Below are 18,570 nucleotides of genomic sequence, written 5' to 3'. Positions count from 1 at the left end.
GTTTTCCTAGCACCTTCTCCTTGGTAATGGCCAACATACTCACCTCTGCCCCCCAACTCTCTTGAACTTTGGGGATGTTACTCGTGTCTTCCACTGTGAAGACTGGCGCAAAGTACCTATTCAGTTCCTCCGCCATTTCTTTGTTCCCCACTACTACTTCTCCAGCAACATTTTCCAGCGGCCCAATGTCCACTTTTGCCTCTCTCTTACCCTTTATATATCTAAAAAAACTCTTGCAATCTTCTTTTATATTTCTGGCTAGTTTACCCTCATATTTAATCTTCTCCCTCCTTATTTCTTTTTTAGTTGTCCTCTGTTGGTCTTTGTAGGCTTCCCAATCCCCTGGTTTCCCACTGCTCTTCACCGCATTGTATGCTTTCTCTTTAGCTTTTATGCTGTCCCTGATTTCCCTTGTCAGCCATGGTTGCCTCGTCCTCTCTTTAGTATGCTTCTTCTTCCTAGGGATGAATTTTTGCTGTGTCTCCCAAATTACTCCCAGAAACTCCTGCCATTGCTGTTCCACTGTCTTTCCTGCTAGGCTCATCTCCCAGTCAATTCTGGCCAGCTCCTCCCTCATGCCTCTGTACTTGCCTTTATTCAACTGTAATACCGTTACTTCTGATTCCAGCTTTTTCCTCTCAAAATGCAGAGTAAATTCTATCATATTATGGTCACTTCCTCCTAAGGGTTCCTTCACCTTAAGCTCCCTTATCAAATCTGCCTCATTACACATCACTAAATCTAAAATTGCCCGTCCCCTAGTGGGTTCCACCACGAGCTGCTACAAAAAACCATCTCATAGACGTTCCACAAATTCCTTTTCTTGGGATCCACTACCAACCTGATTTTCCCAGTCTAGGTGCATATTGTAATCCCCCATGATCACTGTAACCTTGCCTTTCTTACACATCTTTTCTATCTCCTGGTGTATCTCGTGCCCCACATCCTGACTACTGTTCAGAGGCCTGTACATAACTCCCATTATGGTTTTTTTACCTTTGCAGTTCCTCAACTCTACCCACACAGATTCTACATTATCTGATCCTACATCATTTCTTGCTATCGATTTAATTTAATTTCTTACTGACAAAGCAACCCCACCCCCTCTGCCAACCTGCCTATCTTTTCGATAGGATGTATATCCTTGGATATTTAGCTCCCAGTCCTGATCCCCTTGCAGCCATGTCACCATAATGCCCACCACATCATACCTGCCAATTTCAATCTGTGCCACAAGCTCATTTACCTTATTTCGTATACTGCGTGCATTCAGATACAACACCTTCAGTCCTGTATTTCCCATCCCCTTTCTCATTGTCGTCCCTTTATCTGATGTGCTTGAAGTTAGATTCCTAGCCCTTTCCAAACACTCTGTCCGATTTTGTGCTCCGGAGACTTTAACAGCCTCTCCTGGGCTCTGCTTTCTTTTCAGTTTTTTCATAATTTTCCATGAAGTTGGATCCACCCCCCCACACGCTAACCTGCAGCTTTGTTTCCCATTAGCCATATTTCTTGGAGTTTTACCCTTCCCTCCTCCACCACACCCCCTTCACCACCACCCCCCCAACCCCCCCACAGCCGCCCCACCCCCGCCCGCCACCACCACCCCCCCCACCACCCTCCACCCCCACCCTCACCCCAACTTTCCAGTTTAAAGTCCTGTTGACCAATCTATTTACCCTTTTCGCTAGAACATTGGTCTCAGATCGGTTTAGGTGGAGAGCGTCCCAACAGTACGGATCCCTCCTGTTCCAATACAGATGCCAGTGCCCCACGAAATAGAAGCCCTCTTTCCCGCACCCCTCCTTTAGCCACATGTTTACTTCCCTTATTCTCGTGTCCCTATGCCAATTTGCACATGGCTCGGGTAGTAATCCGGAGATTATAACCTTTGAGGACCTGTCCTTTAATTTAGTTCCTAGTTCCTGATAATCCCCAAACAGGTCCTCTTTCCTAGTGTTACCTATGTTATTTGTCCCGACGTGGACCACAACAACTGGATCCTCCCCCTCCCTCTCCAATAACCTTTCAAGCTGGTCAGAGATGTCCCTCATCCTGGCACCGGGCAGGCAACATACCATGCGGGACTCTCGATCCTGCTTACAAAGGAGGCTATCAATTGGTTGGATTTGTTCTGCTTTGTGTGTGCAGGACATACCTGGGCAACTTTGCACAGAGCTGGGTAGGTGCCAGTGTTGTAGCTGTACTGGAACAGCTTGGCTAGGGGCGCAGCAAGTTCTGGAGCACACATTTTCAGTACTATTGCCGGAATATTGTCATAGCCTTTGCAGCATTCATTGCCTCCAGCTGTTTCTTGCAATCATGTGGAGCGAATCAAATTGGTCCTCAAAGGTTATAATCTCCGGATTACTACCCGAGCCATGTGCAAATTGGCTTAGGGACACGAGAATAAGGGAAGTAAACACTTGGCTAAAGGAGGGGTGCGGGAAAGAGGGCTTCTATTTCGTGGGGCACTGGCATCTGTATTGGAACAGGAGGGATCCATACTGTTGGGACGCTCTCCACCTAAACAGATCTGGAACCAATGTTCTAGCGAAAAGGGTAAATAGGGTGGTCAACAGGACTTTGAACTGGAAAGTTGGGGTGGGGACCTGTGGATCAGGCCGAGATGGATCATCCAATCGGTGCTTCTGGCTGAAAATTGTAACAAATCTGCAGCCTTATCTTTTGCACTGATGTGCTGGGTTCCCTCATCATTGAGGATGGGGATATTTATGGAACCTCCTCCCCCAGTGAGCTGTTTAATTGTCCACCACTATTCACGACTGGATGTGGCAAGTCTGCAGAGCTTTGATCTGATGCGTTGGTTGTGAGAGCACTTTGCTCTGCCTATCACTTGCTGCTTATGCTGTTTGGCACGCAAGTAGTCCTGTGTTATAGCTTCACCAGGTTGAGACCTCATTTTTAGGTATGCCTGGTGCTGCTCCTGGCATGCTTTCCTGCACTCTTCATTGAACCAGGGTTGACACCCTGGCTTGGTGGTAATGGTAGAGTGGGGGATATGCCTGGCCAGGAGGTTATAGATTGTGTTTGAGTACAATTCTGCTGCTGCTAATGGCCCACAGCACATCATGGATGCCCAGCCTTTAGCTGCTAAATCTGTTTGAAAACTATCCCATTTAGCACAGTGTTAGTGCCACACAACACGATGGAGGGTATCCTCAATGTGAAGGCAGGACTTTGTCACCATAATGACATTTTGTAATGTTCTTTCAGATAGTTAATCAATGAAGATTATTATTGCAAACAAAAATTATGAGCTACTAAGTAGGCAAATCTCTCCTGAGTGCAGCCTACTCTGTCTGCTGTAAAAAGTCTCTAGCACATGATTGCTGCCATCACTGTCACATCATGGTTTACGTCCCTTATTACCATAACTATTCTATTAACCCATTACGCTACATATTCCCCAGGAACAGAGAGTGGGGAAATACAACCCAGGGATAGACTTTGCGGGAACACAACCTAGGGTCAGTTATTAAGGGATTCCTACTGCCATTTCAGACTGAAGTACAGACATTTGGGCATACATTCCAGGAGTAGAGATTTCTTGTGGCATGAGGAATATCCCCTCAACCCACCATGGATGTACCCAGAGTCAAATAATGGGAGATATTCCAAATGTGTCAAAGCTGAGGAAATACCACACCCGTGCGATCATCGGGAGAAGGCGCCTCATGAACAGATAATGGGGGAACACATGCAAGGAGCAGACATTGTGGAAATATACGCCACCACAAAATGTTGTGTGAATACAGCCTAGGACCAAAGCTAATGCCAAAGCTGAGGGAATACCCCATCAATATCGTCAACCGGGGAATACGCATCATGCACAGATACTGGGAAAACACATCTGGGAAGTAGATGTTGTGGGAATACAGCCTAGGACCACAAATGGGGAAGGTACCACAGGCCTGTTTATGGAGTGTTGCCCAACCGTTATTGAAGAAATACGCCCTTGGTCCCAATACATGGGAAATATTCCCCTGGTCAAATAGTGGGGGCAATTCCCAGTCCCATGCATGAGGAAACTCCATTTCACTCCAGTAAGATAAATAGGGAGCACATGTCAAAGGAATTTACCAGAACACATTCCAATACACAATACTATTAAATGATTAATGATACAATTCACAAGTAACAAATCAATCATGATACAATCTACTTGTGGAACAATTATAATACAATCCAGTGGGGTATATGTTCCAAGAGAATAATCTTCCCTCCCGTCCTCTATTCAGTCTGTGTGACAGGCAGCTATAATATTGATTCGCTGGCAACAGAATCTGTTACAGAAGCAGAAACCCCTCCCACCCAACCATTCACCCATCTACAAATTCAGGAATGAATGGTTACCTTACACACTCCATCGCTCGTAGGAAACAGCCTGGTCCTCTGTTTCCTGTTTTGTGCTCTTTGCTTCTCTCCTTTCAGCTGAAGGCCGATGCAGTCTGTTTACACAAAGTGCAGCCAACCTCGGAGTCCCAGCTTCAGTCTCTGTGCAGTGTGGGGTGGGAGCAAGGACATAGGAAAGGAAGGGGTGAGAAAGAAAGAGAAAGGAGGGAGAGGGCAGGGAAAGTGTAGGGAGAGGGAAAGGAGGGTGAGAGCGAAGGAGAAGGAGAGGGAAGAGAGAGGAAGGGGGAAAATACAGAGGGAGAAAGTTGGGATGATGGAGAGATGTAGTCTGTTTGTACACACTGCAGTCAGTTGGTGAATTACAGTTTCTGCCTGTGTGCAGGATAGAGTGTGGAGAGGGATGGAAAGAGGGAGAAAAAGAGAGAACATAACAATATAAAAACAGGGGCAGCTGTCAGCCATTCATCCCTTTGAGTTTGTTTCAACATTCCATAAAAACATGTTTGATCTCCTACTCATCTCCATCTTCTCATGTTATTTCCAGATCCCTAAATTCCCTTCACACCCAAAAACCCATCAATCTCTGCCTTCAATGTACTGAACGACCGAGCATCAAGTCTCTCAGGCAGAGAACTGAAAAGATTCACAACCCTTTGAGTGAAGAACTATCCCCTCATCTCAGTTATAAATGGCCAACCCCTTTATCCGCAGACTGTGATACCTCGTTCTAGATTCCACAACCAAGAGAAATACCCTCCCAACATCTGTCAAACCCCTTAAGAATTTTATGGACCTGAAGCTTTGATCCATAACGCAGCTGGGGACAGTATTACAGAAGCCGATAACCCTCCTAGTGGGACACACTGTGCCTACAGCTGCTTCTGACACGCCATGTGGAGCACCCCATGCTGAGACTGGTGCTCACCTCCCCTGTATGTGGTGAATCCTCTGAACTGGTGATGTGATGACATCAATCAGACCTACTGGCTGATTTGATGCTGTGATTACAAATTTGGCCCATACAGGACCATTCAATGTATTCACCTCACACTCATCAAAGAACATGTGTTAAGCTGCAAGAGAGGCCCAGAACAAGCATTATCTAAAGGGCCAGGCAACAACTTGCAGCTGAGGTGCTTTTTGACTTACTTCTCCTCAGATTGAGTTTGTCGAAGAGCTGAGTAGTGTTTCTGGAAGTGGCTTTTGAAAGTTGCTGCTCAAAATCTGGGAATTGCAGCCTGAGGTAGGTACAGCCACTGTACTGTTAGGAAGGGAGTTTCAAGATTTTGACCTAGCGACAATGAAGAAATGGCAAGATCGTTCCAAGTCAGGATGGTGTGTTGCTTAAGGGTAACTTACAGGTGCTGGTATTCCCATGTATCTGCTGCCCTTGTCCTTCTAGACGGAAGTGGTTGCGGGTTTGGAAGGTGATGCCATAGGAGCCTTGGTGAGTTGCTGCAGTTCATCTTGGAGATGGTACACATTGCTGCTACTGTGAATCTGTGGTGGATGAGCAATTATTAAGTGGAGGATGGGGTGATGATCAAGTGGGCTGCCTTGTCCAGGATGGTGTCGAGCTTCATGTTCCAGCTGTACTCATCCAGGATGGAGAGTATTCCATCACACTCCTGACTTGAGCCTTGTAGATGGTGGATGGGCTTTGGGAATCAGGAAGTGAGTTACTCAATGCAGAATTCCCAGACTCTGACCTGCTCATGCAGCCACAATATTTATACGGCTGTTCCAGTTCAGTCTCGGGATAATGTTGATAATGCAGGATTCAGTGATGGTAATGCCTTGAATGTCAAGGGAGATAGATACTGCCTTTTGGAGATGGGCATTGCTTGGAACTCGCGTTTCACAAATGTTATTTGCCACTTCTCAGCCCAAGCCTGAATGTTGTCCAGGTCTTCCTGCACATGGGCACGGGCTGCTTCAGTATCTGGGGAGTCACAAAAGGTGCTGAACATTGTGCAACCATCAGTGAATATCCCCATCACTGACCTTGTGATGGATGGAAGGTCATTGACAGAGCAGCTGAAGATGGTTGGTCTTAGGACACTAGCCCGAGAAACTCTTGCAGTCATTTCATGGGACTGAGAGGACTGACATCCAACGACCTCAACCAAAGTCCTCCTTACTAACCTCTGGGAGCTTGTCCCAAAATTGAGAGAGCTGCCCCACAGACTGGTCAACTGACATCCTGACGTAGTCATATTTACGGAATCACACTTACAGACAATGTCCCAGGCACCTCCATCACGATCCCACTGACAGGACAGGCCCACCAGAGGTGGCGGCACAGTGGTAGGCAGTTGGGTGGGAGTTGCCCTGGGAGTCCTCAACATCGACTCTGGACCCCATGAAGTCTCATGGCATCAGGTCGAACCTTGGCAAGGAAACATCCTGTGAATACCACGTACTGCCTCCCACCGCTTATTGACCCCTGCCCCACACCCGACCGCCAACTCAACTGATGAATCAGTACTCCTCCATGTTGAAAACCACATGGAGGAAGCACTGAGGGTGACAAGGGCACAGAATGTACTTTGGTTTGGGAATTCAATGTCGTTTGCAAAGAGTGTTTCTGTAGCACCACTATTGAGCAAGCTGGCTGAGTACTAAAGGACATAGCTGCAAGGCTGGGCCTGCAGCAGGTGGTGAGTGAAGAACCTACTTGACCTCATCCTCACCAATCTACCTGTTGCAGATGCAACATGTCCATGACAGTATTGGTAGGAATCACCACCGCACATTCCTTGCTCCTTTTAGCTCTGAAGAATAGTTATACCAACTCGAAATGTTAACTCTTTCTCTTTCCACAGATGCTGTCAGACCTGCTCAGTTTTGCCAGCATTTTCTGTTTTTATTCCAGATTACCAGCATTCGCAGTATTTTGCTTTGTCATAAAAACCCATCTGTTTTTTCCTTTAGGGAAGGAAATCTGTCACCCTTACCTGGTCTGGCCTACATGTGACTCCAGACACAGCAACGTGGCTGACTCTTAAATGCCCTCTGAAATGGCCGGGCAAGCCACTAAATTGTACCAAACCACTAAAAAGTGTGAAAGGAATGAAACCAGATGGACCATCCAGCATCAACCTAGGCACCGGAAACGATAGCGGCAAATTCAGCCCTGTCGACACTGCAAAGTCTTCCTCACTAACATCTGGGTGCTTGTGCCAAAATTGGTAGAGCAGTCTCACAGGCTAGTCAAGCAAGAGCGTGGCATGTTATTATTAACAGAATCATACCTTACAGACAATATCCCAGACACCACCATTAAAATCCCTGGGTATGTCCTGTCCCACCAGCAGGACAGACCCAGCAGACATGGCTGCACTGTTGTATACAATCGGGAGGGAGTTGCACTAGGAGTCCTCAGCAATGACTCTGAAACACATGAAGTCTCATGGCATCAGCTCAGACATGGGCAAGGAAACCTCCTGCTGGGTACCACAGACCGTGCCACCTCAGCTGATGAATCAGTACTCCTCCATGTGGAACACCACTTGGAAGAAGCACTGAGGGTGACAAGGGTGCAGAATGCACTCTGGGTGGGGGACTGCAATGTCCACCAACAAAAGTGGCTCGGTTGTACCACCACAGGCTGATCTGGCCGAGTCCTAAAGGACATAGCTGCTAGACCGGGTCTGCAGGAGGCGGTGAGGTATCCAATAAGAGGGAAAAACATACTCGACCGCATCCTCGCCAAACTGCCTGCTGCAGATGCATCTGTCCATGATAGTATCAGTAGGAGTGACCAGCGCACCATCGTCATGAAGAGGAAGTCCTGCCTTCACATAGAAGATACCCTCCATTGTGTTGTGTGGCACTACCACAGTGCTAAGTGGGTAGATTTCCAACACAACTAGCAAATCAAGATTGAGTAACCATGAGGTGCTGTGGGCCATCGGCAACAGCAACAGAACTGTACTCAACCACAATCTGCAACCTCATGGCCTGGCATAACCCTACTCGACCACTACCATCAAACCAGGGGATCAACCCTTGTTCAGTGAAGAGTGCAAGAGGCATGCCAGGAGAAGCACCAGGCATACCTAAAAATGCCATGTCAACCTGGTGAAGCTACGATACAGGACTACTTGTGATGCAAACAGCATAAGCAGCAAGTGATGGACAGAGCTAAGCAATTCCATAACCAACAGATCAGATATAAGCTCCGCAGTGTCGTTGCATCCAGTCCTGAAAGGTGGTGGAAAATTAAACAACTCACTGGAGGAGGAGGCTCCAGAAATATCCCCATCCTCAATGATGGGGCATCACAGCACATCAGCGCAAAAGATAAGGCTGAAGAATTTGCAACAATCTCCAGCCACAAATGCCGAGTGGATGATTCATCTCGGCCTCCACCAGAGGTCCCCAGCATCACAGATGCCAGTCTTCAGCCAATTCAATTCACTTCATATGATATCAAGAAATGGCTGAAGGTACTGGATACTGCAAAAGTCATAGGCCCTGATAATCTTCTGGCAATAGTGCTGAAGACTTGTGCTCCAGAACTTGCCACGCCCCAAGCCAAGCTATTCCAGTATATCTGCCCAGCAATGCAGAAAATTACCTAGATATGTCCTGTACACAAAAAGCAGAACAAATCCAAACATCCCAATTACTGCCCCATCAGTCTACTCTTGATTATAATTGAAGTGATGGAAGGGGTCATCAATCGCGCTTTAAAGAAGGAATTGCTTAGCAATGGCCTGCCCACTGACGCTCAGTTTTGGTTCTGCCAGGTTCATTTAGCACCTGACTTCACTAAATACTTGGCTTAGACATGGATAAAAGAGCTGAACTCTAGGTGTTGAATTTTCCCCCCGTTGCGGGGGAAGTTGATGGGCGCGTATGGGTGCGCTTCCGATCGGCACCCCAGATTGGAGGCGCGGCGCCACTTTATGTGGGCGGGCCAATTAAGGCCCGCCCAGCATGACATCCGCACAGAAGCACTATGCATGCGCACAAAAGAGTGCACTCGTCTCCCTGAGGCTAAGTGCTGCCTCAGGGAGATTGCCTCTACTTTCAAAATTATTAAAAATAGAAATAAAAAAAGGTCCCTTACATGTCTCCTCATGTGACAAAGTAACATGAGTTGGGACATGCCATAATATTTACAAAATCTTTATTAAAATTTTTTAAAGCCTACATGAAACATCATCCCATCTGTGGATGAGGTTTTATGTTTTTCTACTTCCCATCATGGCTCCTGGTCTGTCTGCCAACCTTAAGGTTTTTAATTGACCCTGTCAATGGCCTCAATCGGTGAGCAGGCCCCAGTGGTGACTTGAGAGTGACTGCCCTTGACATCAAAGCAACATTTGACCAAGTGTGGCATCAAGGAACCCAAGCAAAACTGGAGTCAATGGGAATCAGGGGGAAAACTCGCCACTGGTTGGAGTAATACCTAGCAGAAAGGGTGATCGCTGAGGTTGTTGGAGTTCAATCATCTCAGCTCCAGGACATGACTGCAGGGATTCCTCTGGGTAGTGTCCTAGGCCCAACCATCTTCAGCTGCTCCATCAAGGACTTTGAAATGAAATCTGTTGTCCTTACCTCGCCAGGCCTGCGTGTGACTCCAGACTCACAGCATTGTGGTTGACTCTTAAATGCCCTCTGAAATGGCCTCGCAAGCCATTCAGTTGTAACAAACGGCTACATAGACACAAAAAAAAGAATGAAACCGCACAGACCACCCGGCATCGACCTAGGCACCTGAAACAATAATGGCGATCGCAGCCCTGTCGACCCTGCAAAGTCCTCCTTACTAACATCTGGGGGCTAGTATCAAAATTGGGCGAACTGTCTCACAGACTGGTCAAGCAACAGCCTGACATAGTCATCCTCACGGAATCATGCCTTACAGATAATGTCCCAGACTCCGTCATCACCTTCCCTGGATATGTCCTGTCCCACCGGCAGGACACACCCAGCAGAGGTGGTGGCACAGTGATAGACAGTCAGGAGGGAGTTACCTTGGGAGTCCTCAACATCAATCTGGGCCCCATGAAGTCCATTGGCATCAGGGCAAACATGCTGATTGCCACCTTCCGCCGTCCCTCAGCTGATGAGTCAGTGCTCCTCCATGTTGAACATCACTTGGAGGAAGCACTGAGGGTGGCAAGGGTGCAGAATGTACTCTGGGTAGGGGACTTCAATGTCCATCACCAAGAGTGGCTCGGTTGTACCACTACTGACCGAGCTACCCGAGTCCTAATTGACATAGCTGCTAGACTGAACCTGTGGCAGGTGGTGAGGGAACCAACAAGAGGGAAAAAGATACTTGACCTCATCCTCACCAACCTGCCTGCCGTAGATGCAACTGTCCATGACAGTATCGGTAGGAGTGACCACTGCACAGTCATTGAGGAGACGAAGTCCCGCCTTCATATTGAGGATACCCTCCATCGTGTTGTGTGGCACTACCACCGTGCTAAATGCAATAGGTTTCAAACAGATCTAGGAACTCAAGAATGGACATCCATGAGCCGCTGTGGTCTATTAGTAGCAGCAGCAGAATTGTACTCGAACACAATCTGTAACCTCATGGCCTGTCTCATGTGGTCCTCCCACACCCAGTTGTGAATGGTGATGGTCAGTTAAACAACTCACTGGAGGAGGAGGCTCCACAAATATCACCATCCTCAATGTTGGAGCAGCCCATCACAGCAGTGCAAAAGATAAGGCTGAAGCATTCGCAACAATCTTCAGCCAGAAGTGCCGAGTGGGTGATCCATCTCAGCCTCCTCCGGAGGTTCCCAACATCATAGATGCCAGTCTTCAACCAAGTTGATTCACTCCACGTGATATCAAGAAACAGCTGAAGACACTGGATACTGCAAAATCTAGGGGCCCTGACAATATTCCGGCAACAGTACTGAAGACTTGTGCTCCAGAACTTGCTGCGCCCCTAGCCAAGCTGTAGCTACAACACTGGCATTTACCCGGCTATGTGGAAAATTGCCCTGGTATGTCCTGTACACAAAAAGCAGGACAAATCCAACACAGCCAATTACGGCCCCATCAGTCTATTCTTGATCATCATTAAAGTAATGGAAGGGGTCATCAACAGTGCTATTAAGCAGCACTTGCTTAGCAATAACCTGCTCACTGATGCCCAGTTTGGGTTCAGTCATGGCCGCTCAGCTCCTGACCTCATTACAGCCTTGGTTCAAACATGGACAAAAGAGCTGAACTCCTGTGGTGAGTTGAGAGTGAGAGTGACTGCCCTTGTCATCAAGGCTGCATTTGACTGAGTGTGGCATCAAGGAGCCCTGGCAAAACTGGAGTCAAGGCGAATCAGGAGGAAACACTCCGCTGGTTGGAGTCATTCCTACCACAAAGGAAGATGGTTGTGGTTGTTACATGTCAGTCATCTCAGCCCCAGGACACCACTGCAAGAGTTCCTCAGGGTAGTGTACTATGCCCAACCATCTTCAGCTACTTCATCAATGACCTTGCTTCCATCATAAGGTCAGAAGTGGGGATGTTCACTGAGCATTGCACAATGTTCAGTTCCATTCACGACTCCTCAGATACTGAAGCAGTCCATGTCAAAATGCAGCAAGGCCTGGACAATATCCCGGCTTGGGGTGACAAGTGGCAAGTGACATTCACGCCACACAAGTGTCAGGCAATGGCCATCTCCACCAAGAGAGAATGCAACTATCGCTCCTTGATGTTCAATGGCATTACCATCACTGAATCCCCCACTATCAACATCCTAGGGGTTACCATTGACTAGAAACTGAACTGGACTAGCTGTGTAAATACTGTGGCTACAAGAACAGGTCAGAGGCTAGTAAGCGTGCGATGAGAACCTCACCTCCTGATTCCTCAAAGCTTGTCCACCATCTACAAGGCACAAGTCAGGAATGTGATGGAATACTCCCCACTTGCCTGGATGGGTGCAGCTCCTACAACACTGGAGAAGGTGGACACCATCCAGGACAAAGCAATCTGCTTGATTGGCACCACATCCACAAACATTCACTCCCTCTACTGCCAATGCACAGTAGCAGCAGTGTGTACCATCGACAAGATGCACTGCAGGGACTCACCAAAGTTCATTCGACAGCACCTTCCAAACCTACCACTGCTACCATCTAGAAGGACAAGGGCAGCAGGTACATGGGAACACCACCGCCTGGAAATTCCCCTCCAAGTCACTCACCATCCTGACTTGGAAATATATCGCCATTCCTTCACTGTCACTGGGTCAAAATCATGGAACTCTCTCCCTAATAGCACTGTGGGTGTACCTACATGGACTGCAACAGTTCAAGAAGTTGTCCACCACCTTCTCAAGGGCAATTAGGGGTGGGCAATAAATGCTGGCCTAGCCATTGATGCCCACATCCCACAAATGAAAAGACATGGCATTGTTGTGGTCCTGTTCCACCACTTTGCTGAGAATTGAGATTAGACTGGCAGGGCAACAATTAGCGGGATTGGCTTTCTCATGCTTTTTACAGACAGGACATACATAGGCAATTTTCCACATTGTCGGGTAGATGCCAGTGATGTAGATGTACTGGGAAAGTGCAGCCGGGGGCACGGCTGGTGCTGGAACACAAGTCTTCTGTATTCTTGCATAATGTCATCAGTATCCAGTTCCTTTAGCCATTTCTTGATATCAAGTTGAGTGAACCGAATTGGCTGAAGACGGCCAAGTGTGACGCTGTTAACCTCAGGAGGCGGCCGAGATGGGTTGTCCACTCAGCATTTCTGGCTGAAGATTGCAAATGCTTCAGCCTTGTCTTTTGCACTGATATTCTGGGCTCACTTATCATTGAGGATGGAGATATTAGCTCCTCCACTGGTTAGTGTTTAATTATCCATCACCATTCACAACTGGACGTGCAGTACCGCAGAGCTTAGATCTGATCTAATTGTGGGAGTGCTTATCTCTATCACATGCTGCTTCCGCTGTTCAGCATGCAATGGATCCTGTGTTCTAGGTTCACCAGGTTGACATCTCATTTTTAGGTATGTCTGGTGCTGCTCCTGACATTCATGCCTGCACTTTTCATTGAACCAGGGTTGATCCCCCGGCTTGATGGTGATGGTAAAGTCGATGATATGCCTGGTCGTGAGTTTACAGATTGAAGTTGTACACAATTCTGCTACTGCTGGTGACACACAGCACCTCATGGATGCCCAGATAACAATTGCTAGGCCTCTTCAAAATCTATCCCACTCAACACAGTTGTCATGTCAAACAGGATGCCGGGTATCCTCAAAGTGAAGAGGGAACTTGGTCTCCACAAAGGCTATGTGATGCTCACGCCTACCAATACTGTTATAGACCACATCTGTGACAGGTAGACTGGTGTGGATGAGGTCAAGCAGGTTTCTATGACGAATGTCACAGGACTGCTTGTAGGCGAGCCACAGTGGATGTGTGAGGATGGTGCAGGACAGACGAGCATGACATGTCATGAGTGCAGATCTCCCGGCAAGGGTAGGTCCAAGTAGCAAGCAAGTCTCTGAGCCGCGTCACCTCCTCAAGTCTGACCTCCTTGAGGATGGCCCTGCCAGTGTCCATCATGGTCAGCATTGCCGGACTGTACGACGTGAAATCTACAGACAGCACAGCCTCACAATCCTTCCTACTCGCGATCATAGAGATGATAGCACGGAGGAGAATCTGGACAAACTGCTAACTCTGGACAATCTGACAAAGGTTGTCAAGTCACTCAAGAGGTATGAAACTCCCAGAACTGAAGGCTAACTCGACAAGTTGCATTTGACTCTGTGGGAGTGCATTGGCCCAGAACTACCTGAAGTCTGTGAGAGTATGCTTCTGGCCAGCAGCATGTCAGAATCCATGAGAAAAGAAATCATCACCCTCATTAACAAATAGAAAGGGAGGAAATTAAAAATTGATGGATCATTTCGCTATTTTGTTTGGATACAAAATTCTGTCCAAGGTCATCGCCAATTGGGTCAAATACGCTCTGGAATGAAATAATCACAGAATCATACAATGGTTACAGCACAGGAGAAGCCATTCAGCCCATCATGTCCTTGCTGGCTCTCTGTGAGAGAAACTCAGTTAGTCCCACTCCTTGCCTTTTCCCCATAACTTTGTAAATCCTTTCTCTTCAGGCACCCATCTGACTCTCTTTTGAAAGCCACAAATGAATCTGTCTCCACCGCACTCTCAGGCAGTGCATTCAAGTTCCTAAGCAATCACTTTTAAAATAGTTTTTCCTTAAAACACCATTGGTTCTTTAGTCAATCACTTTCAATCAGTGTCCTCTGGTTGATGATCTGAGTTGGTGATTCACCTTGTTCAGACCTGCACTTTACTGCTCTGCGTCACTCACTTTAATCAGTCTTGCCTTTATTTCTCTCCCTCTGCTGCAGTCTCTCTGAAATCACTGTACTCAACCAAACATTTCTCTATCTCCCTCTGTTGGAGACTCTCTGTATCACTCACTACACTCAGTCTTGCCTTTGTTGGGGGAGCTGGCGGCAGAGCGGTATTGTCACTGGACTGGGTTTGAATCCCACCACGGCAGATGGTGAAATTTGAATTCAATAAGAATATCTGGAATTAAAAGTCTGATGATGACCATGAAACCATTGTCGATTATTGTAAAAACCCATCTGGTTCCAGCTGTACTTTAGGGAAGGAAATCTACTCTCCTTACTTGGCCTGGCCTACAGGTGACTCCAGCCCCACAGCAACGTGGTTGCTTCTTAAGTGCCCTCTAAACAAGGGCAACTGGGGATGGGCAATAAATGCTGACCTAGCCAGTGACACCCACAGCCCGTGTATGGATAAAAAAGAATGATCTCCGTCTATTAGTGTCTCTTTGAAATCAATCAAACATTTATTTATCTTCCTCTCTGTATCATTTACTGTACTCATTCCTGGCTTTATCTGTCTCCCACTGTTGGAGTCTCTCCGTGTGGTGCACTCAATCAAACATTTATCCATCTCCCTCTGCTGGAGACTCTCCATATCACTCACTGTAGTCAGCTACAACACAGAACTAAATACATGATAAACAATGGAAACAACATGCTATGTGATTCCACATGCTAGGTGATTCCACAACAACTGGATGAGATAAAGTCTTTGAAATCCTGCCACATCCAGTTGTGAATTGTAGTGACAATTAAACAACTAAGGGGAGGAGCAAGCACAATAAACATCTTCCTCCTCAACAATGAGGGAGCCCAGCACGTCAAAGTTGAAGCACTTGTAAACACCTTCAGCTGGAAGTGCCACGTAGATAATCCAGCTCCGCCTCCTCCTGCAATCCTCAAGTCATTCTTCCTTCACCTCGAATCATTCCAACAGACATGAAAAAACTACACTTTGCATTGGATACATCAAAGACGATGGGCCCTGACAATGTCCAGCTGTGGTGCTGAAGATTATGCTCCAGAACGAACAACGTTCCTCACCAAGCTGTTCCAGTACAGCTACAGCGTCATCTCTAACACCCAGGGGAGTCTGGGCGGTATCATCACCATTGGCTGTCCCTTGATTTGAAGATGATGTCAATTTAGGGTCACAAGTTTCTGCCACTGATCTACATCTGACTGAACAGGTCGATCCTCAACCCGTAGATCTTTATGCACATGGGGCAGGTCATCTCACAAGATAGTCAGATTTGAAGTGCAGAATTTGCTTCTTTTTCATTCCTTCCAGGCAGCCATTTCACCTCATTATTAATCTTGGGCCTCAAAGCATGATGCAGCCTGATACCTGATTTGTCATCACTCTGAATGATTGGTAGCAAGCTCCTCCCAGTCATTAATGTCAATGCCATCTTGCTTCAAGGAGGGCTTCGGAGTGTCTTTGAATCCATTTATTTGTCCTTCCCTAGAACGTTGGCCATTTGAGAGAGGAGAATGGGACATCGCAGGGAGACAGTATTAGGCCAAACAGACAAAGGAGCCAGTCCATCGACACTGATTTTTCAGGAGCATTTCCTGAATGCTTGTGGACCTGGGTTTAAGGGCAGATGGGTTTGTTTGACAGGGAAACAGAAAGGTGAACAGTTTCAGAATGCTGGGTTGGAGGGGTGGGGGGGGTGGGTACGAGTTGATGGCGCGGGTGGGTGACAACCTGCCCATCACACCACGGCTCTGGGAAACCTGGAGCAATCAGTGTCCAGTGCGCACCAACTCCAGGAGGCTGGGAGCAGCAACATGACCAGGGCATCCCAGTGCTGGGAAACCAAGAGCAACAATGTCCCAGAAAATGAACTGAGGGACAAGACAGCTTGAATGAGGGGCTGCCCAAATCACTCTACTTTCATGACACAGCCCACCACCCGCCAATGCTGCCACGAAGGAACAAACCTCTGGTGGGTCACCAGGAAGATGGTTATTGTTGTTGTTGGAGGTCAGTCACCTTAGCTCCAGGACATCACTGCAGGAGTTCCTCAGGGTTGTGTCATAGGCCCAACCATCTTCAGCTGCTTCCTCAATGACCTTCTTTCCATCATAAGGTCAGAAGTGGGGATTTTCGCTGATGATTGCACAATGTTCAGCACCATTTGCGACTCCTCAAACACTGAAGCAGTGTCCAAATGCAGCAAGACCTGGACAATATCCAGGCGTGGGCTGACAAGTGGCAAGTAACATTCGTGCCAAACAAGTGTCAGGTAATGACCATCTCCAACAAGAGAGCATCCAACCATCAGCCCTTGATGTTCAATGGCATTACCATCACTGAATTCCCCACTATCAACATCCTGGGGGTTACCAATGACCAGAAACTGAACTGAACCAGCCATATACATACTGTGGCTACAAGAGGAAGTCAGAGGCTGGGAATCCTGTGGAGAGTAACCCATTTCCTGACACCCCAAAACCTGTCCACCATCTACAAAGCACAAGTCAGGAGTGTGATGGAATACTCCCCATTTGCCCAGATGAGTGCAGCTCCCACAACATTCAAGAAGCTCAACACTGTTTAGGACAAGCAGCCCCGCTTGATTGGCACCCCATCCACAAACATTCACTCCCTCCACCATTGTTGCACAGTAGCAGCAGATGTGTGTACCATCAACAAGATGCACTGCAGGAACTCACCAAGGCTCCATGGACAGCATCTGCTAGACCCACGACCACTACCATCCAGAAGGACAAGGGCAGCAGATAGATGGGAACACCACCTCCTTGCAGTTCCCCTCCAAGTATCTTACCATCCTGACTTGTAAATATATCAGTGTTCCTTTATTGTCACTGGATCAAAATCCTGGAACTCCCTCCCTAACAGCACTGTGGGTGTTGCTACACCACAGGGACAAAATCCTGGAACTCCCTCCCTAACAGCACTGTGGGTGTACCTACACAACATGGACTGCAGCAGTTCAAGATGGCAGCTCACCATCACCTTCTCATGGACAACTAGGGAAGGGCAATAAATGCTGACCCAGCCAGCGATGCCCAAATCCCATGGATGAATAAAAAAAAAGCTCTTATTGTATGAGGATCACAGCCAGACATAGCTTCAGCCTTTTTAGAAGCTCATTGACCAGTTTTAAAATTTTACAAATTAGCCATGAGGATAAATATATATATAGTGTGAGGTCTTAGCCCAGTTACAGTGGACACAAAGTGGCGACAAAAGAATTGATCCCAATCAGATTAGAAGAGAACTTAGAAACCAAAGTTATACCGTATATAAAATCTTCTGTCACGGATAAGTTCAAAAGAACAGATTGAACATGTTCATTGTTCTATTATTAAGATTAATTATACACCAAGGCCATGATCAATTAAGCTAAATTAAAGAACATGTCAGACAATCCATGGGTGACCAGACCCCATTAACACATGGAGAGGGAGGGCCTTGAACCTTCTCTCAGCATTAAAAAAATCTCATCTCCAGAGACACACTGAGCTTGTCGTATTCTGACTGAAGATAAGGAGATGTATGCTTTCATGGACTTGATCACCCCTCAAAGATCGTAGAGGTCTTATGGATGAGATAAGTATGCTCCATGTTTTCGGTGTTGTACTTCAAGTCAGTTCAGTGCAGAAAGAAGACAGAGGATGATACTTATGAGAAGGTTTAGTTGTACGGGTGTATGATTCCTACATATTTTGATTGAACTAATTCTGTAGCGTAAAGCACCTTTTTTTTATTTTTCTTGGATTGTGTGTTTAAAATTGGACTGTGGCTTTAAAAACTACCAGGGCTGCAGTTGA

The sequence above is a fragment of the Carcharodon carcharias genome, chromosome 27, assembly GCF_017639515.1.
Source record: "Carcharodon carcharias isolate sCarCar2 chromosome 27, sCarCar2.pri, whole genome shotgun sequence".
NCBI classification, from domain to species: Eukaryota; Metazoa; Chordata; class Chondrichthyes; order Lamniformes; family Lamnidae; genus Carcharodon; species Carcharodon carcharias.
This window is presented reverse-complemented; position numbering follows the sequence as displayed.